Here is a 20,396-nt window from a genome sequence, read left to right on the forward strand (position 1 = left end):
CGTCAGCGGCCATTCTAAGCTGAAGGTGCCTGCCCTCGTCAGATCGCAGACTGCTACACGGCTTAAGGCCCGGCAAGTACCAGCATGGGAGACTGGCTGGGAATCCCGGGTGCCGCTGGCTTTTTGCCAATGGCAGCTCCAACGGCCCCTTTATCCATCCTCAAAAGGAAGCCTCGCTTTAGCAGAGCTCGTCAGCGGCCATTCTAAGCTGAAGGTGCCTGCCCTCGTCAGATCGCAGACTGCTACACGGCTTAAGGCCCGGCAAGTACCAGCATGGGAGACTGGCTGGGAATCCCGGGTGCCGCTGGCTTTTTGCCAATGGCAGCTCCAACGGCCCCTTTATCCATCCTCAAAAGGAAGCCTCGCTTTAGCAGAGCTCGTCAGCGGCCATTCTAAGCTGAAGGTGCCTGCCCTCGTCAGATCGCAGACTGCTACACGGCTTAAGGCCCGGCAAGTACCAGCATGGGAGACTGGCTGGGAATCCCGGGTGCCGCTGGCTTTTTGCCAATGGCAGCTCCAACGGCCCCTTTATCCATCCTCAAAAGGAAGCCTCGCTTTAGCAGAGCTCGTCAGCGGCCATTCTAAGCTGAAGGTGCCTGCCCTCGTCAGATCGCAGACTGCTACACGGCTTAAGGCCCGGCAAGTACCAGCATGGGAGACTGGCTGGGAATCCCGGGTGCCGCTGGCTTTTTGCCAATGGCAGCTCCAACGGCCCCTTTATCCATCCTCAAAAGGAAGCCTCGCTTTAGCAGAGCTCGTCAGCGGCCATTCTAAGCTGAAGGTGCCTGCCCTCGTCAGATCGCAGACTGCTACACGGCTTAAGGCCCGGCAAGTACCAGCATGGGAGACTGGCTGGGAATCCCGGGTGCCGCTGGCTTTTTGCCAATGGCAGCTCCAACGGCCCCTTTATCCATCCTCAAAAGGAAGCCTCGCTTTAGCAGAGCTCGTCAGCGGCCATTCTAAGCTGAAGGTGCCTGCCCTCGTCAGATCGCAGACTGCTACACGGCCTAAGGCCCGGCAAGTACCAGCATGGGAGACTGGCTGGGAATCCCGGGTGCCGCTGGCTTTTTGCCAATGGCAGCTCCAACGGCCCCTTTATCCATCCTCAAAAGGAAGCCTCGCTTTAGCAGAGCTCGTCAGCGGCCATTCTAAGCTGAAGGTGCCTGCCCTCGTCAGATCGCAGACTGCTACACGGCTTAAGGCCCGGCAAGTACCAGCATGGGAGACTGGCTGGGAATCCCGGGTGCCGCTGGCTTTTTGCCAATGGCAGCTCCAACGGCCCCTTTATCCATCCTCAAAAGGAAGCCTCGCTTTAGCAGAGCTCGTCAGCGGCCATTCTAAGCTGAAGGTGCCTGCCCTCGTCAGATCGCAGACTGCTACACGGCTTAAGGCCCGGCAAGTACCAGCATGGGAGACTGGCTGGGAATCCCGGGTGCCGCTGGCTTTTTGCCAATGGCAGCTCCAAAGGCCCCTTTATCCATCCTCAAAAGGAAGCCTCGCTTTAGCAGAGCTCGTCAGCGGCCATTCTAAGCTGAAGGTGCCTGCCCTCGTCAGATCGCAGACTGCTACACGGCCTAAGGCCCGGCAAGTACCAGCATGGGAGACTGGCTGGGAATCCCGGGTGCCGCTGGCTTTTTGCCAATGGCAGCTCCAACGGCCCCTTTATCCATCCTCAAAAGGAAGCCTCGCTTTAGCAGAGCTCGTCAGCGGCCATTCTAAGCTGAAGGTGCCTGCCCTCGTCAGATCGCAGACTGCTACACGGCTTAAGGCCCGGCAAGTACCAGCATGGGAGACTGGCTGGGAATCCCGGGTGCCGCTGGCTTTTTGCCAATGGCAGCTCCAACGGCCCCTTTATCCATCCTCAAAAGGAAGCCTCGCTTTAGCAGAGCTCGTCAGCGGCCATTCTAAGCTGAAGGTGCCTGCCCTCGTCAGATCGCAGACTGCTACACGGCTTAAGGCCCGGCAAGTACCAGCATGGGAGACTGGCTGGGAATCCCGGGTGCCGCTGGCTTTTTGCCAATGGCAGCTCCAACGGCCCCTTTATCCATCCTCAAAAGGAAGCCTCGCTTTAGCAGAGCTCGTCAGCGGCCATTCTAAGCTGAAGGTGCCTGCCCTCGTCAGATCGCAGACTGCTACACGGCTTAAGGCCCGGCAAGTACCAGCATGGGAGACTGGCTGGGAATCCCGGGTGCCGCTGGCTTTTTGCCAATGGCAGCTCCAACGGCCCCTTTATCCATCCTCAAAAGGAAGCCTCGCTTTAGCAGAGCTCGTCAGCGGCCATTCTAAGCTGAAGGTGCCTGCCCTCGTCAGATCGCAGACTGCTACACGGCTTAAGGCCCGGCAAGTACCAGCATGGGAGACTGGCTGGGAATCCCGGGTGCCGCTGGCTTTTTGCCAATGGCAGCTCCAACGGCCCCTTTATCCATCCTCAAAAGGAAGCCTCGCTTTAGCAGAGCTCGTCAGCGGCCATTCTAAGCTGAAGGTGCCTGCCCTCGTCAGATCGCAGACTGCTACACGGCTTAAGGCCCGGCAAGTACCAGCATGGGAGACTGGCTGGGAATCCCGGGTGCCGCTGGCTTTTTGCCAATGGCAGCTCCAACGGCCCCTTTATCCATCCTCAAAAGGAAGCCTCGCTTTAGCAGAGCTCGTCAGCGGCCATTCTAAGCTGAAGGTGCCTGCCCTCGTCAGATCGCAGACTGCTACACGGCTTAAGGCCCGGCAAGTACCAGCATGGGAGACTGGCTGGGAATCCCGGGTGCCGCTGGCTTTTTGCCAATGGCAGCTCCAACGGCCCCTTTATCCATCCTCAAAAGGAAGCCTCGCTTTAGCAGAGCTCGTCAGCGGCCATTCTAAGCTGAAGGTGCCTGCCCTCGTCAGATCGCAGACTGCTACACGGCTTAAGGCCCGGCAAGTACCAGCATGGGAGACTGGCTGGGAATCCCGGGTGCCGCTGGCTTTTTGCCAATGGCAGCTCCAACGGCCCCTTTATCCATCCTCAAAAGGAAGCCTCGCTTTAGCAGAGCTCGTCAGCGGCCATTCTAAGCTGAAGGTGCCTGCCCTCGTCAGATCGCAGACTGCTACACGGCTTAAGGCCCGGCAAGTACCAGCATGGGAGACTGGCTGGGAATCCCGGGTGCCGCTGGCTTTTTGCCAATGGCAGCTCCAACGGCCCCTTTATCCATCCTCAAAAGGAAGCCTCGCTTTAGCAGAGCTCGTCAGCGGCCATTCTAAGCTGAAGGTGCCTGCCCTCGTCAGATCGCAGACTGCTACACGGCTTAAGGCCCGGCAAGTACCAGCATGGGAGACTGGCTGGGAATCCCGGGTGCCGCTGGCTTTTTGCCAATGGCAGCTCCAACGGCCCCTTTATCCATCCTCAAAAGGAAGCCTCGCTTTAGCAGAGCTCGTCAGCGGCCATTCTAAGCTGAAGGTGCCTGCCCTCGTCAGATCGCAGACTGCTACACGGCTTAAGGCCCGGCAAGTACCAGCATGGGAGACTGGCTGGGAATCCCGGGTGCCGCTGGCTTTTTGCCAATGGCAGCTCCAACGGCCCCTTTATCCATCCTCAAAAGGAAGCCTCGCTTTAGCAGAGCTCGTCAGCGGCCATTCTAAGCTGAAGGTGCCTGCCCTCGTCAGATCGCAGACTGCTACACGGCTTAAGGCCCGGCAAGTACCAGCATGGGAGACTGGCTGGGAATCCCGGGTGCCGCTGGCTTTTTGCCAATGGCAGCTCCAACGGCCCCTTTATCCATCCTCAAAAGGAAGCCTCGCTTTAGCAGAGCTCGTCAGCGGCCATTCTAAGCTGAAGGTGCCTGCCCTCGTCAGATCGCAGACTGCTACACGGCTTAAGGCCCGGCAAGTACCAGCATGGGAGACTGGCTGGGAATCCCGGGTGCCGCTGGCTTTTTGCCAATGGCAGCTCCAACGGCCCCTTTATCCATCCTCAAAAGGAAGCCTCGCTTTAGCAGAGCTCGTCAGCGGCCATTCTAAGCTGAAGGTGCCTGCCCTCGTCAGATCGCAGACTGCTACACGGCTTAAGGCCCGGCAAGTACCAGCATGGGAGACTGGCTGGGAATCCCGGGTGCCGCTGGCTTTTTGCCAATGGCAGCTCCAACGGCCCCTTTATCCATCCTCAAAAGGAAGCCTCGCTTTAGCAGAGCTCGTCAGCGGCCATTCTAAGCTGAAGGTGCCTGCCCTCGTCAGATCGCAGACTGCTACACGGCTTAAGGCCCGGCAAGTACCAGCATGGGAGACTGGCTGGGAATCCCGGGTGCCGCTGGCTTTTTGCCAATGGCAGCTCCAACGGCCCCTTTATCCATCCTCAAAAGGAAGCCTCGCTTTAGCAGAGCTCGTCAGCGGCCATTCTAAGCTGAAGGTGCCTGCCCTCGTCAGATCGCAGACTGCTACACGGCTTAAGGCCCGGCAAGTACCAGCATGGGAGACTGGCTGGGAATCCCGGGTGCCGCTGGCTTTTTGCCAATGGCAGCTCCAACGGCCCCTTTATCCATCCTCAAAAGGAAGCCTCGCTTTAGCAGAGCTCGTCAGCGGCCATTCTAAGCTGAAGGTGCCTGCCCTCGTCAGATCGCAGACTGCTACACGGCTTAAGGCCCGGCAAGTACCAGCATGGGAGACTGGCTGGGAATCCCGGGTGCCGCTGGCTTTTTGCCAATGGCAGCTCCAACGGCCCCTTTATCCATCCTCAAAAGGAAGCCTCGCTTTAGCAGAGCTCGTCAGCGGCCATTCTAAGCTGAAGGTGCCTGCCCTCGTCAGATCGCAGACTGCTACACGGCTTAAGGCCCGGCAAGTACCAGCATGGGAGACTGGCTGGGAATCCCGGGTGCCGCTGGCTTTTTGCCAATGGCAGCTCCAACGGCCCCTTTATCCATCCTCAAAAGGAAGCCTCGCTTTAGCAGAGCTCGTCAGCGGCCATTCTAAGCTGAAGGTGCCTGCCCTCGTCAGATCGCAGACTGCTACACGGCTTAAGGCCCGGCAAGTACCAGCATGGGAGACTGGCTGGGAATCCCGGGTGCCGCTGGCTTTTTGCCAATGGCAGCTCCAACGGCCCCTTTATCCATCCTCAAAAGGAAGCCTCGCTTTAGCAGAGCTCGTCAGCGGCCATTCTAAGCTGAAGGTGCCTGCCCTCGTCAGATCGCAGACTGCTACACGGCTTAAGGCCCGGCAAGTACCAGCATGGGAGACTGGCTGGGAATCCCGGGTGCCGCTGGCTTTTTGCCAATGGCAGCTCCAACGGCCCCTTTATCCATCCTCAAAAGGAAGCCTCGCTTTAGCAGAGCTCGTCAGCGGCCATTCTAAGCTGAAGGTGCCTGCCCTCGTCAGATCGCAGACTGCTACACGGCTTAAGGCCCGGCAAGTACCAGCATGGGAGACTGGCTGGGAATCCCGGGTGCCGCTGGCTTTTTGCCAATGGCAGCTCCAACGGCCCCTTTATCCATCCTCAAAAGGAAGCCTCGCTTTAGCAGAGCTCGTCAGCGGCCATTCTAAGCTGAAGGTGCCTGCCCTCGTCAGATCGCAGACTGCTACACGGCTTAAGGCCCGGCAAGTACCAGCATGGGAGACTGGCTGGGAATCCCGGGTGCCGCTGGCTTTTTGCCAATGGCAGCTCCAACGGCCCCTTTATCCATCCTCAAAAGGAAGCCTCGCTTTAGCAGAGCTCGTCAGCGGCCATTCTAAGCTGAAGGTGCCTGCCCTCGTCAGATCGCAGACTGCTACACGGCTTAAGGCCCGGCAAGTACCAGCATGGGAGACTGGCTGGGAATCCCGGGTGCCGCTGGCTTTTTGCCAATGGCAGCTCCAACGGCCCCTTTATCCATCCTCAAAAGGAAGCCTCGCTTTAGCAGAGCTCGTCAGCGGCCATTCTAAGCTGAAGGTGCCTGCCCTCGTCAGATCGCAGACTGCTACACGGCTTAAGGCCCGGCAAGTACCAGCATGGGAGACTGGCTGGGAATCCCGGGTGCCGCTGGCTTTTTGCCAATGGCAGCTCCAACGGCCCCTTTATCCATCCTCAAAAGGAAGCCTCGCTTTAGCAGAGCTCGTCAGCGGCCATTCTAAGCTGAAGGTGCCTGCCCTCGTCAGATCGCAGACTGCTACACGGCTTAAGGCCCGGCAAGTACCAGCATGGGAGACTGGCTGGGAATCCCGGGTGCCGCTGGCTTTTTGCCAATGGCAGCTCCAACGGCCCCTTTATCCATCCTCAAAAGGAAGCCTCGCTTTAGCAGAGCTCGTCAGCGGCCATTCTAAGCTGAAGGTGCCTGCCCTCGTCAGATCGCAGACTGCTACACGGCTTAAGGCCCGGCAAGTACCAGCATGGGAGACTGGCTGGGAATCCCGGGTGCCGCTGGCTTTTTGCCAATGGCAGCTCCAACGGCCCCTTTATCCATCCTCAAAAGGAAGCCTCGCTTTAGCAGAGCTCGTCAGCGGCCATTCTAAGCTGAAGGTGCCTGCCCTCGTCAGATCGCAGACTGCTACACGGCTTAAGGCCCGGCAAGTACCAGCATGGGAGACTGGCTGGGAATCCCGGGTGCCGCTGGCTTTTTGCCAATGGCAGCTCCAACGGCCCCTTTATCCATCCTCAAAAGGAAGCCTCGCTTTAGCAGAGCTCGTCAGCGGCCATTCTAAGCTGAAGGTGCCTGCCCTCGTCAGATCGCAGACTGCTACACGGCTTAAGGCCCGGCAAGTACCAGCATGGGAGACTGGCTGGGAATCCCGGGTGCCGCTGGCTTTTTGCCAATGGCAGCTCCAACGGCCCCTTTATCCATCCTCAAAAGGAAGCCTCGCTTTAGCAGAGCTCGTCAGCGGCCATTCTAAGCTGAAGGTGCCTGCCCTCGTCAGATCGCAGACTGCTACACGGCTTAAGGCCCGGCAAGTACCAGCATGGGAGACTGGCTGGGAATCCCGGGTGCCGCTGGCTTTTTGCCAATGGCAGCTCCAACGGCCCCTTTATCCATCCTCAAAAGGAAGCCTCGCTTTAGCAGAGCTCGTCAGCGGCCATTCTAAGCTGAAGGTGCCTGCCCTCGTCAGATCGCAGACTGCTACACGGCTTAAGGCCCGGCAAGTACCAGCATGGGAGACTGGCTGGGAATCCCGGGTGCCGCTGGCTTTTTGCCAATGGCAGCTCCAACGGCCCCTTTATCCATCCTCAAAAGGAAGCCTCGCTTTAGCAGAGCTCGTCAGCGGCCATTCTAAGCTGAAGGTGCCTGCCCTCGTCAGATCGCAGACTGCTACACGGCTTAAGGCCCGGCAAGTACCAGCATGGGAGACTGGCTGGGAATCCCGGGTGCCGCTGGCTTTTTGCCAATGGCAGCTCCAACGGCCCCTTTATCCATCCTCAAAAGGAAGCCTCGCTTTAGCAGAGCTCGTCAGCGGCCATTCTAAGCTGAAGGTGCCTGCCCTCGTCAGATCGCAGACTGCTACACGGCTTAAGGCCCGGCAAGTACCAGCATGGGAGACTGGCTGGGAATCCCGGGTGCCGCTGGCTTTTTGCCAATGGCAGCTCCAACGGCCCCTTTATCCATCCTCAAAAGGAAGCCTCGCTTTAGCAGAGCTCGTCAGCGGCCATTCTAAGCTGAAGGTGCCTGCCCTCGTCAGATCGCAGACTGCTACACGGCTTAAGGCCCGGCAAGTACCAGCATGGGAGACTGGCTGGGAATCCCGGGTGCCGCTGGCTTTTTGCCAATGGCAGCTCCAACGGCCCCTTTATCCATCCTCAAAAGGAAGCCTCGCTTTAGCAGAGCTCGTCAGCGGCCATTCTAAGCTGAAGGTGCCTGCCCTCGTCAGATCGCAGACTGCTACACGGCTTAAGGCCCGGCAAGTACCAGCATGGGAGACTGGCTGGGAATCCCGGGTGCCGCTGGCTTTTTGCCAATGGCAGCTCCAACGGCCCCTTTATCCATCCTCAAAAGGAAGCCTCGCTTTAGCAGAGCTCGTCAGCGGCCATTCTAAGCTGAAGGTGCCTGCCCTCGTCAGATCGCAGACTGCTACACGGCTTAAGGCCCGGCAAGTACCAGCATGGGAGACTGGCTGGGAATCCCGGGTGCCGCTGGCTTTTTGCCAATGGCAGCTCCAACGGCCCCTTTATCCATCCTCAAAAGGAAGCCTCGCTTTAGCAGAGCTCGTCAGCGGCCATTCTAAGCTGAAGGTGCCTGCCCTCGTCAGATCGCAGACTGCTACACGGCTTAAGGCCCGGCAAGTACCAGCATGGGAGACTGGCTGGGAATCCCGGGTGCCGCTGGCTTTTTGCCAATGGCAGCTCCAACGGCCCCTTTATCCATCCTCAAAAGGAAGCCTCGCTTTAGCAGAGCTCGTCAGCGGCCATTCTAAGCTGAAGGTGCCTGCCCTCGTCAGATCGCAGACTGCTACACGGCTTAAGGCCCGGCAAGTACCAGCATGGGAGACTGGCTGGGAATCCCGGGTGCCGCTGGCTTTTTGCCAATGGCAGCTCCAACGGCCCCTTTATCCATCCTCAAAAGGAAGCCTCGCTTTAGCAGAGCTCGTCAGCGGCCATTCTAAGCTGAAGGTGCCTGCCCTCGTCAGATCGCAGACTGCTACACGGCTTAAGGCCCGGCAAGTACCAGCATGGGAGACTGGCTGGGAATCCCGGGTGCCGCTGGCTTTTTGCCAATGGCAGCTCCAACGGCCCCTTTATCCATCCTCAAAAGGAAGCCTCGCTTTAGCAGAGCTCGTCAGCGGCCATTCTAAGCTGAAGGTGCCTGCCCTCGTCAGATCGCAGACTGCTACACGGCTTAAGGCCCGGCAAGTACCAGCATGGGAGACTGGCTGGGAATCCCGGGTGCCGCTGGCTTTTTGCCAATGGCAGCTCCAACGGCCCCTTTATCCATCCTCAAAAGGAAGCCTCGCTTTAGCAGAGCTCGTCAGCGGCCATTCTAAGCTGAAGGTGCCTGCCCTCGTCAGATCGCAGACTGCTACACGGCTTAAGGCCCGGCAAGTACCAGCATGGGAGACTGGCTGGGAATCCCGGGTGCCGCTGGCTTTTTGCCAATGGCAGCTCCAACGGCCCCTTTATCCATCCTCAAAAGGAAGCCTCGCTTTAGCAGAGCTCGTCAGCGGCCATTCTAAGCTGAAGGTGCCTGCCCTCGTCAGATCGCAGACTGCTACACGGCTTAAGGCCCGGCAAGTACCAGCATGGGAGACTGGCTGGGAATCCCGGGTGCCGCTGGCTTTTTGCCAATGGCAGCTCCAACGGCCCCTTTATCCATCCTCAAAAGGAAGCCTCGCTTTAGCAGAGCTCGTCAGCGGCCATTCTAAGCTGAAGGTGCCTGCCCTCGTCAGATCGCAGACTGCTACACGGCTTAAGGCCCGGCAAGTACCAGCATGGGAGACTGGCTGGGAATCCCGGGTGCCGCTGGCTTTTTGCCAATGGCAGCTCCAACGGCCCCTTTATCCATCCTCAAAAGGAAGCCTCGCTTTAGCAGAGCTCGTCAGCGGCCATTCTAAGCTGAAGGTGCCTGCCCTCGTCAGATCGCAGACTGCTACACGGCTTAAGGCCCGGCAAGTACCAGCATGGGAGACTGGCTGGGAATCCCGGGTGCCGCTGGCTTTTTGCCAATGGCAGCTCCAACGGCCCCTTTATCCATCCTCAAAAGGAAGCCTCGCTTTAGCAGAGCTCGTCAGCGGCCATTCTAAGCTGAAGGTGCCTGCCCTCGTCAGATCGCAGACTGCTACACGGCTTAAGGCCCGGCAAGTACCAGCATGGGAGACTGGCTGGGAATCCCGGGTGCCGCTGGCTTTTTGCCAATGGCAGCTCCAACGGCCCCTTTATCCATCCTCAAAAGGAAGCCTCGCTTTAGCAGAGCTCGTCAGCGGCCATTCTAAGCTGAAGGTGCCTGCCCTCGTCAGATCGCAGACTGCTACACGGCTTAAGGCCCGGCAAGTACCAGCATGGGAGACTGGCTGGGAATCCCGGGTGCCGCTGGCTTTTTGCCAATGGCAGCTCCAACGGCCCCTTTATCCATCCTCAAAAGGAAGCCTCGCTTTAGCAGAGCTCGTCAGCGGCCATTCTAAGCTGAAGGTGCCTGCCCTCGTCAGATCGCAGACTGCTACACGGCTTAAGGCCCGGCAAGTACCAGCATGGGAGACTGGCTGGGAATCCCGGGTGCCGCTGGCTTTTTGCCAATGGCAGCTCCAACGGCCCCTTTATCCATCCTCAAAAGGAAGCCTCGCTTTAGCAGAGCTCGTCAGCGGCCATTCTAAGCTGAAGGTGCCTGCCCTCGTCAGATCGCAGACTGCTACACGGCTTAAGGCCCGGCAAGTACCAGCATGGGAGACTGGCTGGGAATCCCGGGTGCCGCTGGCTTTTTGCCAATGGCAGCTCCAACGGCCCCTTTATCCATCCTCAAAAGGAAGCCTCGCTTTAGCAGAGCTCGTCAGCGGCCATTCTAAGCTGAAGGTGCCTGCCCTCGTCAGATCGCAGACTGCTACACGGCTTAAGGCCCGGCAAGTACCAGCATGGGAGACTGGCTGGGAATCCCGGGTGCCGCTGGCTTTTTGCCAATGGCAGCTCCAACGGCCCCTTTATCCATCCTCAAAAGGAAGCCTCGCTTTAGCAGAGCTCGTCAGCGGCCATTCTAAGCTGAAGGTGCCTGCCCTCGTCAGATCGCAGACTGCTACACGGCTTAAGGCCCGGCAAGTACCAGCATGGGAGACTGGCTGGGAATCCCGGGTGCCGCTGGCTTTTTGCCAATGGCAGCTCCAACGGCCCCTTTATCCATCCTCAAAAGGAAGCCTCGCTTTAGCAGAGCTCGTCAGCGGCCATTCTAAGCTGAAGGTGCCTGCCCTCGTCAGATCGCAGACTGCTACACGGCTTAAGGCCCGGCAAGTACCAGCATGGGAGACTGGCTGGGAATCCCGGGTGCCGCTGGCTTTTTGCCAATGGCAGCTCCAACGGCCCCTTTATCCATCCTCAAAAGGAAGCCTCGCTTTAGCAGAGCTCGTCAGCGGCCATTCTAAGCTGAAGGTGCCTGCCCTCGTCAGATCGCAGACTGCTACACGGCTTAAGGCCCGGCAAGTACCAGCATGGGAGACTGGCTGGGAATCCCGGGTGCCGCTGGCTTTTTGCCAATGGCAGCTCCAACGGCCCCTTTATCCATCCTCAAAAGGAAGCCTCGCTTTAGCAGAGCTCGTCAGCGGCCATTCTAAGCTGAAGGTGCCTGCCCTCGTCAGATCGCAGACTGCTACACGGCTTAAGGCCCGGCAAGTACCAGCATGGGAGACTGGCTGGGAATCCCGGGTGCCGCTGGCTTTTTGCCAATGGCAGCTCCAACGGCCCCTTTATCCATCCTCAAAAGGAAGCCTCGCTTTAGCAGAGCTCGTCAGCGGCCATTCTAAGCTGAAGGTGCCTGCCCTCGTCAGATCGCAGACTGCTACACGGCTTAAGGCCCGGCAAGTACCAGCATGGGAGACTGGCTGGGAATCCCGGGTGCCGCTGGCTTTTTGCCAATGGCAGCTCCAACGGCCCCTTTATCCATCCTCAAAAGGAAGCCTCGCTTTAGCAGAGCTCGTCAGCGGCCATTCTAAGCTGAAGGTGCCTGCCCTCGTCAGATCGCAGACTGCTACACGGCTTAAGGCCCGGCAAGTACCAGCATGGGAGACTGGCTGGGAATCCCGGGTGCCGCTGGCTTTTTGCCAATGGCAGCTCCAACGGCCCCTTTATCCATCCTCAAAAGGAAGCCTCGCTTTAGCAGAGCTCGTCAGCGGCCATTCTAAGCTGAAGGTGCCTGCCCTCGTCAGATCGCAGACTGCTACACGGCTTAAGGCCCGGCAAGTACCAGCATGGGAGACTGGCTGGGAATCCCGGGTGCCGCTGGCTTTTTGCCAATGGCAGCTCCAACGGCCCCTTTATCCATCCTCAAAAGGAAGCCTCGCTTTAGCAGAGCTCGTCAGCGGCCATTCTAAGCTGAAGGTGCCTGCCCTCGTCAGATCGCAGACTGCTACACGGCTTAAGGCCCGGCAAGTACCAGCATGGGAGACTGGCTGGGAATCCCGGGTGCCGCTGGCTTTTTGCCAATGGCAGCTCCAACGGCCCCTTTATCCATCCTCAAAAGGAAGCCTCGCTTTAGCAGAGCTCGTCAGCGGCCATTCTAAGCTGAAGGTGCCTGCCCTCGTCAGATCGCAGACTGCTACACGGCTTAAGGCCCGGCAAGTACCAGCATGGGAGACTGGCTGGGAATCCCGGGTGCCGCTGGCTTTTTGCCAATGGCAGCTCCAACGGCCCCTTTATCCATCCTCAAAAGGAAGCCTCGCTTTAGCAGAGCTCGTCAGCGGCCATTCTAAGCTGAAGGTGCCTGCCCTCGTCAGATCGCAGACTGCTACACGGCTTAAGGCCCGGCAAGTACCAGCATGGGAGACTGGCTGGGAATCCCGGGTGCCGCTGGCTTTTTGCCAATGGCAGCTCCAACGGCCCCTTTATCCATCCTCAAAAGGAAGCCTCGCTTTAGCAGAGCTCGTCAGCGGCCATTCTAAGCTGAAGGTGCCTGCCCTCGTCAGATCGCAGACTGCTACACGGCTTAAGGCCCGGCAAGTACCAGCATGGGAGACTGGCTGGGAATCCCGGGTGCCGCTGGCTTTTTGCCAATGGCAGCTCCAACGGCCCCTTTATCCATCCTCAAAAGGAAGCCTCGCTTTAGCAGAGCTCGTCAGCGGCCATTCTAAGCTGAAGGTGCCTGCCCTCGTCAGATCGCAGACTGCTACACGGCTTAAGGCCCGGCAAGTACCAGCATGGGAGACTGGCTGGGAATCCCGGGTGCCGCTGGCTTTTTGCCAATGGCAGCTCCAACGGCCCCTTTATCCATCCTCAAAAGGAAGCCTCGCTTTAGCAGAGCTCGTCAGCGGCCATTCTAAGCTGAAGGTGCCTGCCCTCGTCAGATCGCAGACTGCTACACGGCTTAAGGCCCGGCAAGTACCAGCATGGGAGACTGGCTGGGAATCCCGGGTGCCGCTGGCTTTTTGCCAATGGCAGCTCCAACGGCCCCTTTATCCATCCTCAAAAGGAAGCCTCGCTTTAGCAGAGCTCGTCAGCGGCCATTCTAAGCTGAAGGTGCCTGCCCTCGTCAGATCGCAGACTGCTACACGGCTTAAGGCCCGGCAAGTACCAGCATGGGAGACTGGCTGGGAATCCCGGGTGCCGCTGGCTTTTTGCCAATGGCAGCTCCAACGGCCCCTTTATCCATCCTCAAAAGGAAGCCTCGCTTTAGCAGAGCTCGTCAGCGGCCATTCTAAGCTGAAGGTGCCTGCCCTCGTCAGATCGCAGACTGCTACACGGCTTAAGGCCCGGCAAGTACCAGCATGGGAGACTGGCTGGGAATCCCGGGTGCCGCTGGCTTTTTGCCAATGGCAGCTCCAACGGCCCCTTTATCCATCCTCAAAAGGAAGCCTCGCTTTAGCAGAGCTCGTCAGCGGCCATTCTAAGCTGAAGGTGCCTGCCCTCGTCAGATCGCAGACTGCTACACGGCTTAAGGCCCGGCAAGTACCAGCATGGGAGACTGGCTGGGAATCCCGGGTGCCGCTGGCTTTTTGCCAATGGCAGCTCCAACGGCCCCTTTATCCATCCTCAAAAGGAAGCCTCGCTTTAGCAGAGCTCGTCAGCGGCCATTCTAAGCTGAAGGTGCCTGCCCTCGTCAGATCGCAGACTGCTACACGGCTTAAGGCCCGGCAAGTACCAGCATGGGAGACTGGCTGGGAATCCCGGGTGCCGCTGGCTTTTTGCCAATGGCAGCTCCAACGGCCCCTTTATCCATCCTCAAAAGGAAGCCTCGCTTTAGCAGAGCTCGTCAGCGGCCATTCTAAGCTGAAGGTGCCTGCCCTCGTCAGATCGCAGACTGCTACACGGCTTAAGGCCCGGCAAGTACCAGCATGGGAGACTGGCTGGGAATCCCGGGTGCCGCTGGCTTTTTGCCAATGGCAGCTCCAACGGCCCCTTTATCCATCCTCAAAAGGAAGCCTCGCTTTAGCAGAGCTCGTCAGCGGCCATTCTAAGCTGAAGGTGCCTGCCCTCGTCAGATCGCAGACTGCTACACGGCTTAAGGCCCGGCAAGTACCAGCATGGGAGACTGGCTGGGAATCCCGGGTGCCGCTGGCTTTTTGCCAATGGCAGCTCCAACGGCCCCTTTATCCATCCTCAAAAGGAAGCCTCGCTTTAGCAGAGCTCGTCAGCGGCCATTCTAAGCTGAAGGTGCCTGCCCTCGTCAGATCGCAGACTGCTACACGGCTTAAGGCCCGGCAAGTACCAGCATGGGAGACTGGCTGGGAATCCCGGGTGCCGCTGGCTTTTTGCCAATGGCAGCTCCAACGGCCCCTTTATCCATCCTCAAAAGGAAGCCTCGCTTTAGCAGAGCTCGTCAGCGGCCATTCTAAGCTGAAGGTGCCTGCCCTCGTCAGATCGCAGACTGCTACACGGCTTAAGGCCCGGCAAGTACCAGCATGGGAGACTGGCTGGGAATCCCGGGTGCCGCTGGCTTTTTGCCAATGGCAGCTCCAACGGCCCCTTTATCCATCCTCAAAAGGAAGCCTCGCTTTAGCAGAGCTCGTCAGCGGCCATTCTAAGCTGAAGGTGCCTGCCCTCGTCAGATCGCAGACTGCTACACGGCTTAAGGCCCGGCAAGTACCAGCATGGGAGACTGGCTGGGAATCCCGGGTGCCGCTGGCTTTTTGCCAATGGCAGCTCCAACGGCCCCTTTATCCATCCTCAAAAGGAAGCCTCGCTTTAGCAGAGCTCGTCAGCGGCCATTCTAAGCTGAAGGTGCCTGCCCTCGTCAGATCGCAGACTGCTACACGGCTTAAGGCCCGGCAAGTACCAGCATGGGAGACTGGCTGGGAATCCCGGGTGCCGCTGGCTTTTTGCCAATGGCAGCTCCAACGGCCCCTTTATCCATCCTCAAAAGGAAGCCTCGCTTTAGCAGAGCTCGTCAGCGGCCATTCTAAGCTGAAGGTGCCTGCCCTCGTCAGATCGCAGACTGCTACACGGCTTAAGGCCCGGCAAGTACCAGCATGGGAGACTGGCTGGGAATCCCGGGTGCCGCTGGCTTTTTGCCAATGGCAGCTCCAACGGCCCCTTTATCCATCCTCAAAAGGAAGCCTCGCTTTAGCAGAGCTCGTCAGCGGCCATTCTAAGCTGAAGGTGCCTGCCCTCGTCAGATCGCAGACTGCTACACGGCTTAAGGCCCGGCAAGTACCAGCATGGGAGACTGGCTGGGAATCCCGGGTGCCGCTGGCTTTTTGCCAATGGCAGCTCCAACGGCCCCTTTATCCATCCTCAAAAGGAAGCCTCGCTTTAGCAGAGCTCGTCAGCGGCCATTCTAAGCTGAAGGTGCCTGCCCTCGTCAGATCGCAGACTGCTACACGGCTTAAGGCCCGGCAAGTACCAGCATGGGAGACTGGCTGGGAATCCCGGGTGCCGCTGGCTTTTTGCCAATGGCAGCTCCAACGGCCCCTTTATCCATCCTCAAAAGGAAGCCTCGCTTTAGCAGAGCTCGTCAGCGGCCATTCTAAGCTGAAGGTGCCTGCCCTCGTCAGATCGCAGACTGCTACACGGCTTAAGGCCCGGCAAGTACCAGCATGGGAGACTGGCTGGGAATCCCGGGTGCCGCTGGCTTTTTGCCAATGGCAGCTCCAACGGCCCCTTTATCCATCCTCAAAAGGAAGCCTCGCTTTAGCAGAGCTCGTCAGCGGCCATTCTAAGCTGAAGGTGCCTGCCCTCGTCAGATCGCAGACTGCTACACGGCTTAAGGCCCGGCAAGTACCAGCATGGGAGACTGGCTGGGAATCCCGGGTGCCGCTGGCTTTTTGCCAATGGCAGCTCCAACGGCCCCTTTATCCATCCTCAAAAGGAAGCCTCGCTTTAGCAGAGCTCGTCAGCGGCCATTCTAAGCTGAAGGTGCCTGCCCTCGTCAGATCGCAGACTGCTACACGGCTTAAGGCCCGGCAAGTACCAGCATGGGAGACTGGCTGGGAATCCCGGGTGCCGCTGGCTTTTTGCCAATGGCAGCTCCAACGGCCCCTTTATCCATCCTCAAAAGGAAGCCTCGCTTTAGCAGAGCTCGTCAGCGGCCATTCTAAGCTGAAGGTGCCTGCCCTCGTCAGATCGCAGACTGCTACACGGCTTAAGGCCCGGCAAGTACCAGCATGGGAGACTGGCTGGGAATCCCGGGTGCCGCTGGCTTTTTGCCAATGGCAGCTCCAACGGCCCCTTTATCCATCCTCAAAAGGAAGCCTCGCTTTAGCAGAGCTCGTCAGCGGCCATTCTAAGCTGAAGGTGCCTGCCCTCGTCAGATCGCAGACTGCTACACGGCTTAAGGCCCGGCAAGTACCAGCATGGGAGACTGGCTGGGAATCCCGGGTGCCGCTGGCTTTTTGCCAATGGCAGCTCCAACGGCCCCTTTATCCATCCTCAAAAGGAAGCCTCGCTTTAGCAGAGCTCGTCAGCGGCCATTCTAAGCTGAAGGTGCCTGCCCTCGTCAGATCGCAGACTGCTACACGGCTTAAGGCCCGGCAAGTACCAGCATGGGAGACTGGCTGGGAATCCCGGGTGCCGCTGGCTTTTTGCCAATGGCAGCTCCAACGGCCCCTTTATCCATCCTCAAAAGGAAGCCTCGCTTTAGCAGAGCTCGTCAGCGGCCATTCTAAGCTGAAGGTGCCTGCCCTCATCAGATCGCAGACTGCTACACGGCTTAAGGCCCGGCAAGTACCAGCATGGGAGACTGGCTGGGAATCCCGGGTGCCGCTGGCTTTTTGCCAATGGCAGCTCCAACGGCCCCTTTATCCATCCTCAAAAGGAAGCCTCGCTTTAGCAGAGCTCGTCAGCGGCCATTCTAAGCTGAAGGTGCCTGCCCTCGTCAGATCGCAGACTGCTACACGGCTTAAGGCCCGGCAAGTACCAGCATGGGAGACTGGCTGGGAATCCCGGGTGCCGCTGGCTTTTTGCCAATGGCAGCTCCAACGGCCCCTTTATCCATCCTCAAAAGGAAGCCTCGCTTTAGCAGAGCTCGTCAGCGGCCATTCTAAGCTGAAGGTGCCTGCCCTCGTCAGATCGCAGACTGCTACACGGCTTAAGGCCCGGCAAGTACCAGCATGGGAGACTGGCTGGGAATCCCGGGTGCCGCTGGCTTTTTGCCAATGGCAGCTCCAACGGCCCCTTTATCCATCCTCAAAAGGAAGCCTCGCTTTAGCAGAGCTCGTCAGCGGCCATTCTAAGCTGAAGGTGCCTGCCCTCGTCAGATCGCAGACTGCTACACGGCTTAAGGCCCGGCAAGTACCAGCATGGGAGACTGGCTGGGAATCCCGGGTGCCGCTGGCTTTTTGCCAATGGCAGCTCCAACGGCCCCTTTATCCATCCTCAAAAGGAAGCCTCGCTTTAGCAGAGCTCGTCAGCGGCCATTCTAAGCTGAAGGTGCCTGCCCTCGTCAGATCGCAGACTGCTACACGGCTTAAGGCCCGGCAAGTACCAGCATGGGAGACTGGCTGGGAATCCCGGGTGCCGCTGGCTTTTTGCCAATGGCAGCTCCAACGGCCCCTTTATCCATCCTCAAAAGGAAGCCTCGCTTTAGCAGAGCTCGTCAGCGGCCATTCTAAGCTGAAGGTGCCTGCCCTCGTCAGATCGCAGACTGCTACACGGCTTAAGGCCCGGCAAGTACCAGCATGGGAGACTGGCTGGGAATCCCGGGTGCCGCTGGCTTTTTGCCAATGGCAGCTCCAACGGCCCCTTTATCCATCCTCAAAAGGAAGCCTCGCTTTAGCAGAGCTCGTCAGCGGCCATTCTAAGCTGAAGGTGCCTGCCCTCGTCAGATCGCAGACTGCTACACGGCTTAAGGCCCGGCAAGTACCAGCATGGGAGACTGGCTGGGAATCCCGGGTGCCGCTGGCTTTTTGCCAATGGCAGCTCCAACGGCCCCTTTATCCATCCTCAAAAGGAAGCCTCGCTTTAGCAGAGCTCGTCAGCGGCCATTCTAAGCTGAAGGTGCCTGCCCTCGTCAGATCGCAGACTGCTACACGGCTTAAGGCCCGGCAAGTACCAGCATGGGAGACTGGCTGGGAATCCCGGGTGCCGCTGGCTTTTTGCCAATGGCAGCTCCAACGGCCCCTTTATCCATCCTCAAAAGGAAGCCTCGCTTTAGCAGAGCTCGTCAGCGGCCATTCTAAGCTGAAGGTGCCTGCCCTCGTCAGATCGCAGACTGCTACACGGCTTAAGGCCCGGCAAGTACCAGCATGGGAGACTGGCTGGGAATCCCGGGTGCCGCTGGCTTTTTGCCAATGGCAGCTCCAACGGCCCCTTTATCCATCCTCAAAAGGAAGCCTCGCTTTAGCAGAGCTCGTCAGCGGCCATTCTAAGCTGAAGGTGCCTGCCCTCGTCAGATCGCAGACTGCTACACGGCTTAAGGCCCGGCAAGTACCAGCATGGGAGACTGGCTGGGAATCCCGGGTGCCGCTGGCTTTTTGCCAATGGCAGCTCCAACGGCCCCTTTATCCATCCTCAAAAGGAAGCCTCGCTTTAGCAGAGCTCGTCAGCGGCCATTCTAAGCTGAAGGTGCCTGCCCTCGTCAGATCGCAGACTGCTACACGGCTTAAGGCCCGGCAAGTACCAGCATGGGAGACTGGCTGGGAATCCCGGGTGCCGCTGGCTTTTTGCCAATGGCAGCTCCAACGGCCCCTTTATCCATCCTCAAAAGGAAGCCTCGCTTTAGCAGAGCTCGTCAGCGGCCATTCTAAGCTGAAGGTGCCTGCCCTCGTCAGATCGCAGACTGCTACACGGCTTAAGGCCCGGCAAGTACCAGCATGGGAGACTGGCTGGGAATCCCGGGTGCCGCTGGCTTTTTGCCAATGGCAGCTCCAACGGCCCCTTTATCCATCCTCAAAAGGAAGCCTCGCTTTAGCAGAGCTCGTCAGCGGCCATTCTAAGCTGAAGGTGCCTGCCCTCGTCAGATCGCAGACTGCTACACGGCTTAAGGCCCGGCAAGTACCAGCATGGGAGACTGGCTGGGAATCCCGGGTGCCGCTGGCTTTTTGCCAATGGCAGCTCCAACGGCCCCTTTATCCATCCTCAAAAGGAAGCCTCGCTTTAGCAGAGCTCGTCAGCGGCCATTCTAAGCTGAAGGTGCCTGCCCTCGTCAGATCGCAGACTGCTACACGGCTTAAGGCCCGGCAAGTACCAGCATGGGAGACTGGCTGGGAATCCCGGGTGCCGCTGGCTTTTTGCCAATGGCAGCTCCAACGGCCCCTTTATCCATCCTCAAAAGGAAGCCTCGCTTTAGCAGAGCTCGTCAGCGGCCATTCTAAGCTGAAGGTGCCTGCCCTCGTCAGATCGCAGACTGCTACACGGCTTAAGGCCCGGCAAGTACCAGCATGGGAGACTGGCTGGGAATCCCGGGTGCCGCTGGCTTTTTGCCAATGGCAGCTCCAACGGCCCCTTTATCCATCCTCAAAAGGAAGCCTCGCTTTAGCAGAGCTCGTCAGCGGCCATTCTAAGCTGAAGGTGCCTGCCCTCGTCAGATCGCAGACTGCTACACGGCTTAAGGCCCGGCAAGTACCAGCATGGGAGACTGGCTGGGAATCCCGGGTGCCGCTGGCTTTTTGCCAATGGCAGCTCCAACGGCCCCTTTATCCATCCTCAAAAGGAAGCCTCGCTTTAGCAGAGCTCGTCAGCGGCCATTCTAAGCTGAAGGTGCCTGCCCTCGTCAGATCGCAGACTGCTACACGGCTTAAGGCCCGGCAAGTACCAGCATGGGAGACTGGCTGGGAATCCCGGGTGCCGCTGGCTTTTTGCCAATGGCAGCTCCAACGGCCCCTTTATCCATCCTCAAAAGGAAGCCTCGCTTTAGCAGAGCTCGTCAGCGGCCATTCTAAGCTGAAGGTGCCTGCCCTCGTCAGATCGCAGACTGCTACACGGCTTAAGGCCCGGCAAGTACCAGCATGGGAGACTGGCTGGGAATCCCGGGTGCCGCTGGCTTTTTGCCAATGGCAGCTCCAACGGCCCCTTTATCCATCCTCAAAAGGAAGCCTCGCTTTAGCAGAGCTCGTCAGCGGCCATTCTAAGCTGAAGGTGCCTGCCCTCGTCAGATCGCAGACTGCTACACGGCTTAAGGCCCGGCAAGTACCAGCATGGGAGACTGGCTGGGAATCCCGGGTGCCGCTGGCTTTTTGCCAATGGCAGCTCCAACGGCCCCTTTATCCATCCTCAAAAGGAAGCCTCGCTTTAGCAGAGCTCGTCAGCGGCCATTCTAAGCTGAAGGTGCCTGCCCTCGTCAGATCGCAGACTGCTACACGGCTTAAGGCCCGGCAAGTACCAGCATGGGAGACTGGCTGGGAATCCCGGGTGCCGCTGGCTTTTTGCCAATGGCAGCTCCAACGGCCCCTTAATCCATCCTCAAAAGGAAGCC

The 20,396-nt window shown here is 58.7% G+C and overlaps 106 pseudogenes; all 106 read left to right on the plus strand.

Annotated features, from left to right (window-relative positions):
• Position 1: 1 nt before the first annotated feature.
• On the plus strand, positions 2-121 carry LOC138776341 (5S ribosomal RNA; annotated as a pseudogene).
• Positions 122-190: 69 nt separating this feature from the next.
• Positions 191-310, plus strand: LOC138776342 (5S ribosomal RNA; annotated as a pseudogene).
• A 69-nt stretch (positions 311-379) lies between these two features.
• LOC138776343 (5S ribosomal RNA) lies at positions 380-499 on the plus strand (annotated as a pseudogene).
• Positions 500-568: 69 nt separating this feature from the next.
• Positions 569-688, plus strand: LOC138776345 (5S ribosomal RNA; annotated as a pseudogene).
• Positions 689-757: 69 nt separating this feature from the next.
• On the plus strand, positions 758-877 carry LOC138776346 (5S ribosomal RNA; annotated as a pseudogene).
• Positions 878-1,135: 258 nt separating this feature from the next.
• LOC138776348 (5S ribosomal RNA) lies at positions 1,136-1,255 on the plus strand (annotated as a pseudogene).
• A 69-nt stretch (positions 1,256-1,324) lies between these two features.
• Positions 1,325-1,444, plus strand: LOC138776349 (5S ribosomal RNA; annotated as a pseudogene).
• Positions 1,445-1,702: 258 nt separating this feature from the next.
• On the plus strand, positions 1,703-1,822 carry LOC138776350 (5S ribosomal RNA; annotated as a pseudogene).
• Positions 1,823-1,891: 69 nt separating this feature from the next.
• Positions 1,892-2,011, plus strand: LOC138776351 (5S ribosomal RNA; annotated as a pseudogene).
• A 69-nt stretch (positions 2,012-2,080) lies between these two features.
• On the plus strand, positions 2,081-2,200 carry LOC138776352 (5S ribosomal RNA; annotated as a pseudogene).
• A 69-nt stretch (positions 2,201-2,269) lies between these two features.
• LOC138776353 (5S ribosomal RNA) lies at positions 2,270-2,389 on the plus strand (annotated as a pseudogene).
• A 69-nt stretch (positions 2,390-2,458) lies between these two features.
• Positions 2,459-2,578, plus strand: LOC138776354 (5S ribosomal RNA; annotated as a pseudogene).
• Positions 2,579-2,647: 69 nt separating this feature from the next.
• Positions 2,648-2,767, plus strand: LOC138776355 (5S ribosomal RNA; annotated as a pseudogene).
• Positions 2,768-2,836: 69 nt separating this feature from the next.
• Positions 2,837-2,956, plus strand: LOC138776356 (5S ribosomal RNA; annotated as a pseudogene).
• Positions 2,957-3,025: 69 nt separating this feature from the next.
• Positions 3,026-3,145, plus strand: LOC138776357 (5S ribosomal RNA; annotated as a pseudogene).
• A 69-nt stretch (positions 3,146-3,214) lies between these two features.
• LOC138776359 (5S ribosomal RNA) lies at positions 3,215-3,334 on the plus strand (annotated as a pseudogene).
• Positions 3,335-3,403: 69 nt separating this feature from the next.
• Positions 3,404-3,523, plus strand: LOC138776361 (5S ribosomal RNA; annotated as a pseudogene).
• Positions 3,524-3,592: 69 nt separating this feature from the next.
• LOC138776362 (5S ribosomal RNA) lies at positions 3,593-3,712 on the plus strand (annotated as a pseudogene).
• Positions 3,713-3,781: 69 nt separating this feature from the next.
• LOC138776363 (5S ribosomal RNA) lies at positions 3,782-3,901 on the plus strand (annotated as a pseudogene).
• Positions 3,902-3,970: 69 nt separating this feature from the next.
• Positions 3,971-4,090, plus strand: LOC138776364 (5S ribosomal RNA; annotated as a pseudogene).
• A 69-nt stretch (positions 4,091-4,159) lies between these two features.
• On the plus strand, positions 4,160-4,279 carry LOC138776366 (5S ribosomal RNA; annotated as a pseudogene).
• A 69-nt stretch (positions 4,280-4,348) lies between these two features.
• Positions 4,349-4,468, plus strand: LOC138776367 (5S ribosomal RNA; annotated as a pseudogene).
• Positions 4,469-4,537: 69 nt separating this feature from the next.
• Positions 4,538-4,657, plus strand: LOC138776368 (5S ribosomal RNA; annotated as a pseudogene).
• A 69-nt stretch (positions 4,658-4,726) lies between these two features.
• On the plus strand, positions 4,727-4,846 carry LOC138776369 (5S ribosomal RNA; annotated as a pseudogene).
• A 69-nt stretch (positions 4,847-4,915) lies between these two features.
• LOC138776370 (5S ribosomal RNA) lies at positions 4,916-5,035 on the plus strand (annotated as a pseudogene).
• A 69-nt stretch (positions 5,036-5,104) lies between these two features.
• Positions 5,105-5,224, plus strand: LOC138776372 (5S ribosomal RNA; annotated as a pseudogene).
• Positions 5,225-5,293: 69 nt separating this feature from the next.
• Positions 5,294-5,413, plus strand: LOC138776373 (5S ribosomal RNA; annotated as a pseudogene).
• Positions 5,414-5,482: 69 nt separating this feature from the next.
• LOC138776374 (5S ribosomal RNA) lies at positions 5,483-5,602 on the plus strand (annotated as a pseudogene).
• A 69-nt stretch (positions 5,603-5,671) lies between these two features.
• On the plus strand, positions 5,672-5,791 carry LOC138776375 (5S ribosomal RNA; annotated as a pseudogene).
• Positions 5,792-5,860: 69 nt separating this feature from the next.
• LOC138776376 (5S ribosomal RNA) lies at positions 5,861-5,980 on the plus strand (annotated as a pseudogene).
• A 69-nt stretch (positions 5,981-6,049) lies between these two features.
• Positions 6,050-6,169, plus strand: LOC138776377 (5S ribosomal RNA; annotated as a pseudogene).
• Positions 6,170-6,238: 69 nt separating this feature from the next.
• On the plus strand, positions 6,239-6,358 carry LOC138776378 (5S ribosomal RNA; annotated as a pseudogene).
• A 69-nt stretch (positions 6,359-6,427) lies between these two features.
• LOC138776379 (5S ribosomal RNA) lies at positions 6,428-6,547 on the plus strand (annotated as a pseudogene).
• A 69-nt stretch (positions 6,548-6,616) lies between these two features.
• On the plus strand, positions 6,617-6,736 carry LOC138776380 (5S ribosomal RNA; annotated as a pseudogene).
• Positions 6,737-6,805: 69 nt separating this feature from the next.
• Positions 6,806-6,925, plus strand: LOC138776381 (5S ribosomal RNA; annotated as a pseudogene).
• Positions 6,926-6,994: 69 nt separating this feature from the next.
• On the plus strand, positions 6,995-7,114 carry LOC138776383 (5S ribosomal RNA; annotated as a pseudogene).
• Positions 7,115-7,183: 69 nt separating this feature from the next.
• On the plus strand, positions 7,184-7,303 carry LOC138776384 (5S ribosomal RNA; annotated as a pseudogene).
• A 69-nt stretch (positions 7,304-7,372) lies between these two features.
• LOC138776385 (5S ribosomal RNA) lies at positions 7,373-7,492 on the plus strand (annotated as a pseudogene).
• Positions 7,493-7,561: 69 nt separating this feature from the next.
• On the plus strand, positions 7,562-7,681 carry LOC138776387 (5S ribosomal RNA; annotated as a pseudogene).
• Positions 7,682-7,750: 69 nt separating this feature from the next.
• On the plus strand, positions 7,751-7,870 carry LOC138776388 (5S ribosomal RNA; annotated as a pseudogene).
• A 69-nt stretch (positions 7,871-7,939) lies between these two features.
• On the plus strand, positions 7,940-8,059 carry LOC138776389 (5S ribosomal RNA; annotated as a pseudogene).
• A 69-nt stretch (positions 8,060-8,128) lies between these two features.
• LOC138776390 (5S ribosomal RNA) lies at positions 8,129-8,248 on the plus strand (annotated as a pseudogene).
• Positions 8,249-8,317: 69 nt separating this feature from the next.
• Positions 8,318-8,437, plus strand: LOC138776391 (5S ribosomal RNA; annotated as a pseudogene).
• A 69-nt stretch (positions 8,438-8,506) lies between these two features.
• Positions 8,507-8,626, plus strand: LOC138776393 (5S ribosomal RNA; annotated as a pseudogene).
• Positions 8,627-8,695: 69 nt separating this feature from the next.
• LOC138776394 (5S ribosomal RNA) lies at positions 8,696-8,815 on the plus strand (annotated as a pseudogene).
• Positions 8,816-8,884: 69 nt separating this feature from the next.
• On the plus strand, positions 8,885-9,004 carry LOC138776396 (5S ribosomal RNA; annotated as a pseudogene).
• Positions 9,005-9,073: 69 nt separating this feature from the next.
• On the plus strand, positions 9,074-9,193 carry LOC138776397 (5S ribosomal RNA; annotated as a pseudogene).
• A 69-nt stretch (positions 9,194-9,262) lies between these two features.
• On the plus strand, positions 9,263-9,382 carry LOC138776398 (5S ribosomal RNA; annotated as a pseudogene).
• A 69-nt stretch (positions 9,383-9,451) lies between these two features.
• LOC138776399 (5S ribosomal RNA) lies at positions 9,452-9,571 on the plus strand (annotated as a pseudogene).
• A 69-nt stretch (positions 9,572-9,640) lies between these two features.
• On the plus strand, positions 9,641-9,760 carry LOC138776400 (5S ribosomal RNA; annotated as a pseudogene).
• Positions 9,761-9,829: 69 nt separating this feature from the next.
• LOC138776401 (5S ribosomal RNA) lies at positions 9,830-9,949 on the plus strand (annotated as a pseudogene).
• Positions 9,950-10,018: 69 nt separating this feature from the next.
• LOC138776402 (5S ribosomal RNA) lies at positions 10,019-10,138 on the plus strand (annotated as a pseudogene).
• A 69-nt stretch (positions 10,139-10,207) lies between these two features.
• Positions 10,208-10,327, plus strand: LOC138776404 (5S ribosomal RNA; annotated as a pseudogene).
• Positions 10,328-10,396: 69 nt separating this feature from the next.
• On the plus strand, positions 10,397-10,516 carry LOC138776405 (5S ribosomal RNA; annotated as a pseudogene).
• Positions 10,517-10,585: 69 nt separating this feature from the next.
• On the plus strand, positions 10,586-10,705 carry LOC138776406 (5S ribosomal RNA; annotated as a pseudogene).
• Positions 10,706-10,774: 69 nt separating this feature from the next.
• Positions 10,775-10,894, plus strand: LOC138776408 (5S ribosomal RNA; annotated as a pseudogene).
• Positions 10,895-10,963: 69 nt separating this feature from the next.
• LOC138776409 (5S ribosomal RNA) lies at positions 10,964-11,083 on the plus strand (annotated as a pseudogene).
• A 69-nt stretch (positions 11,084-11,152) lies between these two features.
• LOC138776410 (5S ribosomal RNA) lies at positions 11,153-11,272 on the plus strand (annotated as a pseudogene).
• Positions 11,273-11,341: 69 nt separating this feature from the next.
• On the plus strand, positions 11,342-11,461 carry LOC138776411 (5S ribosomal RNA; annotated as a pseudogene).
• Positions 11,462-11,530: 69 nt separating this feature from the next.
• On the plus strand, positions 11,531-11,650 carry LOC138776412 (5S ribosomal RNA; annotated as a pseudogene).
• Positions 11,651-11,719: 69 nt separating this feature from the next.
• Positions 11,720-11,839, plus strand: LOC138776413 (5S ribosomal RNA; annotated as a pseudogene).
• A 69-nt stretch (positions 11,840-11,908) lies between these two features.
• Positions 11,909-12,028, plus strand: LOC138776415 (5S ribosomal RNA; annotated as a pseudogene).
• A 69-nt stretch (positions 12,029-12,097) lies between these two features.
• On the plus strand, positions 12,098-12,217 carry LOC138776416 (5S ribosomal RNA; annotated as a pseudogene).
• A 69-nt stretch (positions 12,218-12,286) lies between these two features.
• LOC138776417 (5S ribosomal RNA) lies at positions 12,287-12,406 on the plus strand (annotated as a pseudogene).
• Positions 12,407-12,475: 69 nt separating this feature from the next.
• Positions 12,476-12,595, plus strand: LOC138776418 (5S ribosomal RNA; annotated as a pseudogene).
• Positions 12,596-12,664: 69 nt separating this feature from the next.
• On the plus strand, positions 12,665-12,784 carry LOC138776420 (5S ribosomal RNA; annotated as a pseudogene).
• Positions 12,785-12,853: 69 nt separating this feature from the next.
• On the plus strand, positions 12,854-12,973 carry LOC138776421 (5S ribosomal RNA; annotated as a pseudogene).
• Positions 12,974-13,042: 69 nt separating this feature from the next.
• Positions 13,043-13,162, plus strand: LOC138776422 (5S ribosomal RNA; annotated as a pseudogene).
• A 69-nt stretch (positions 13,163-13,231) lies between these two features.
• Positions 13,232-13,351, plus strand: LOC138776423 (5S ribosomal RNA; annotated as a pseudogene).
• A 69-nt stretch (positions 13,352-13,420) lies between these two features.
• LOC138776424 (5S ribosomal RNA) lies at positions 13,421-13,540 on the plus strand (annotated as a pseudogene).
• A 69-nt stretch (positions 13,541-13,609) lies between these two features.
• Positions 13,610-13,729, plus strand: LOC138776425 (5S ribosomal RNA; annotated as a pseudogene).
• Positions 13,730-13,798: 69 nt separating this feature from the next.
• Positions 13,799-13,918, plus strand: LOC138776426 (5S ribosomal RNA; annotated as a pseudogene).
• Positions 13,919-13,987: 69 nt separating this feature from the next.
• On the plus strand, positions 13,988-14,107 carry LOC138776427 (5S ribosomal RNA; annotated as a pseudogene).
• Positions 14,108-14,176: 69 nt separating this feature from the next.
• LOC138776428 (5S ribosomal RNA) lies at positions 14,177-14,296 on the plus strand (annotated as a pseudogene).
• Positions 14,297-14,365: 69 nt separating this feature from the next.
• LOC138776429 (5S ribosomal RNA) lies at positions 14,366-14,485 on the plus strand (annotated as a pseudogene).
• Positions 14,486-14,554: 69 nt separating this feature from the next.
• Positions 14,555-14,674, plus strand: LOC138776431 (5S ribosomal RNA; annotated as a pseudogene).
• Positions 14,675-14,743: 69 nt separating this feature from the next.
• LOC138776432 (5S ribosomal RNA) lies at positions 14,744-14,863 on the plus strand (annotated as a pseudogene).
• A 69-nt stretch (positions 14,864-14,932) lies between these two features.
• Positions 14,933-15,052, plus strand: LOC138776433 (5S ribosomal RNA; annotated as a pseudogene).
• A 69-nt stretch (positions 15,053-15,121) lies between these two features.
• Positions 15,122-15,241, plus strand: LOC138776434 (5S ribosomal RNA; annotated as a pseudogene).
• Positions 15,242-15,310: 69 nt separating this feature from the next.
• On the plus strand, positions 15,311-15,430 carry LOC138776435 (5S ribosomal RNA; annotated as a pseudogene).
• A 69-nt stretch (positions 15,431-15,499) lies between these two features.
• LOC138776436 (5S ribosomal RNA) lies at positions 15,500-15,619 on the plus strand (annotated as a pseudogene).
• A 69-nt stretch (positions 15,620-15,688) lies between these two features.
• Positions 15,689-15,808, plus strand: LOC138776437 (5S ribosomal RNA; annotated as a pseudogene).
• Positions 15,809-15,877: 69 nt separating this feature from the next.
• Positions 15,878-15,997, plus strand: LOC138776438 (5S ribosomal RNA; annotated as a pseudogene).
• Positions 15,998-16,066: 69 nt separating this feature from the next.
• On the plus strand, positions 16,067-16,186 carry LOC138776439 (5S ribosomal RNA; annotated as a pseudogene).
• A 69-nt stretch (positions 16,187-16,255) lies between these two features.
• Positions 16,256-16,375, plus strand: LOC138776440 (5S ribosomal RNA; annotated as a pseudogene).
• Positions 16,376-16,444: 69 nt separating this feature from the next.
• Positions 16,445-16,564, plus strand: LOC138776442 (5S ribosomal RNA; annotated as a pseudogene).
• Positions 16,565-16,633: 69 nt separating this feature from the next.
• Positions 16,634-16,753, plus strand: LOC138776028 (5S ribosomal RNA; annotated as a pseudogene).
• A 69-nt stretch (positions 16,754-16,822) lies between these two features.
• Positions 16,823-16,942, plus strand: LOC138776443 (5S ribosomal RNA; annotated as a pseudogene).
• A 69-nt stretch (positions 16,943-17,011) lies between these two features.
• LOC138776444 (5S ribosomal RNA) lies at positions 17,012-17,131 on the plus strand (annotated as a pseudogene).
• Positions 17,132-17,200: 69 nt separating this feature from the next.
• Positions 17,201-17,320, plus strand: LOC138776445 (5S ribosomal RNA; annotated as a pseudogene).
• Positions 17,321-17,389: 69 nt separating this feature from the next.
• LOC138776446 (5S ribosomal RNA) lies at positions 17,390-17,509 on the plus strand (annotated as a pseudogene).
• Positions 17,510-17,578: 69 nt separating this feature from the next.
• LOC138776447 (5S ribosomal RNA) lies at positions 17,579-17,698 on the plus strand (annotated as a pseudogene).
• Positions 17,699-17,767: 69 nt separating this feature from the next.
• On the plus strand, positions 17,768-17,887 carry LOC138776448 (5S ribosomal RNA; annotated as a pseudogene).
• A 69-nt stretch (positions 17,888-17,956) lies between these two features.
• LOC138776449 (5S ribosomal RNA) lies at positions 17,957-18,076 on the plus strand (annotated as a pseudogene).
• Positions 18,077-18,145: 69 nt separating this feature from the next.
• On the plus strand, positions 18,146-18,265 carry LOC138776450 (5S ribosomal RNA; annotated as a pseudogene).
• Positions 18,266-18,334: 69 nt separating this feature from the next.
• Positions 18,335-18,454, plus strand: LOC138776451 (5S ribosomal RNA; annotated as a pseudogene).
• Positions 18,455-18,523: 69 nt separating this feature from the next.
• Positions 18,524-18,643, plus strand: LOC138776453 (5S ribosomal RNA; annotated as a pseudogene).
• A 69-nt stretch (positions 18,644-18,712) lies between these two features.
• LOC138776454 (5S ribosomal RNA) lies at positions 18,713-18,832 on the plus strand (annotated as a pseudogene).
• A 69-nt stretch (positions 18,833-18,901) lies between these two features.
• Positions 18,902-19,021, plus strand: LOC138776455 (5S ribosomal RNA; annotated as a pseudogene).
• Positions 19,022-19,090: 69 nt separating this feature from the next.
• On the plus strand, positions 19,091-19,210 carry LOC138776456 (5S ribosomal RNA; annotated as a pseudogene).
• A 69-nt stretch (positions 19,211-19,279) lies between these two features.
• LOC138776457 (5S ribosomal RNA) lies at positions 19,280-19,399 on the plus strand (annotated as a pseudogene).
• A 69-nt stretch (positions 19,400-19,468) lies between these two features.
• Positions 19,469-19,588, plus strand: LOC138776458 (5S ribosomal RNA; annotated as a pseudogene).
• A 69-nt stretch (positions 19,589-19,657) lies between these two features.
• Positions 19,658-19,777, plus strand: LOC138776459 (5S ribosomal RNA; annotated as a pseudogene).
• A 69-nt stretch (positions 19,778-19,846) lies between these two features.
• On the plus strand, positions 19,847-19,966 carry LOC138776460 (5S ribosomal RNA; annotated as a pseudogene).
• Positions 19,967-20,035: 69 nt separating this feature from the next.
• Positions 20,036-20,155, plus strand: LOC138776461 (5S ribosomal RNA; annotated as a pseudogene).
• A 69-nt stretch (positions 20,156-20,224) lies between these two features.
• Positions 20,225-20,344, plus strand: LOC138776462 (5S ribosomal RNA; annotated as a pseudogene).
• The last annotated feature ends 52 nt before the right edge of the window (positions 20,345-20,396 follow it).

The sequence above is a fragment of the Dendropsophus ebraccatus genome, unplaced genomic scaffold (assembly GCF_027789765.1).
Source record: "Dendropsophus ebraccatus isolate aDenEbr1 unplaced genomic scaffold, aDenEbr1.pat pat_scaffold_418_ctg1, whole genome shotgun sequence".
Lineage (NCBI taxonomy): Eukaryota > Metazoa > Chordata > Amphibia > Anura > Hylidae > Dendropsophus > Dendropsophus ebraccatus.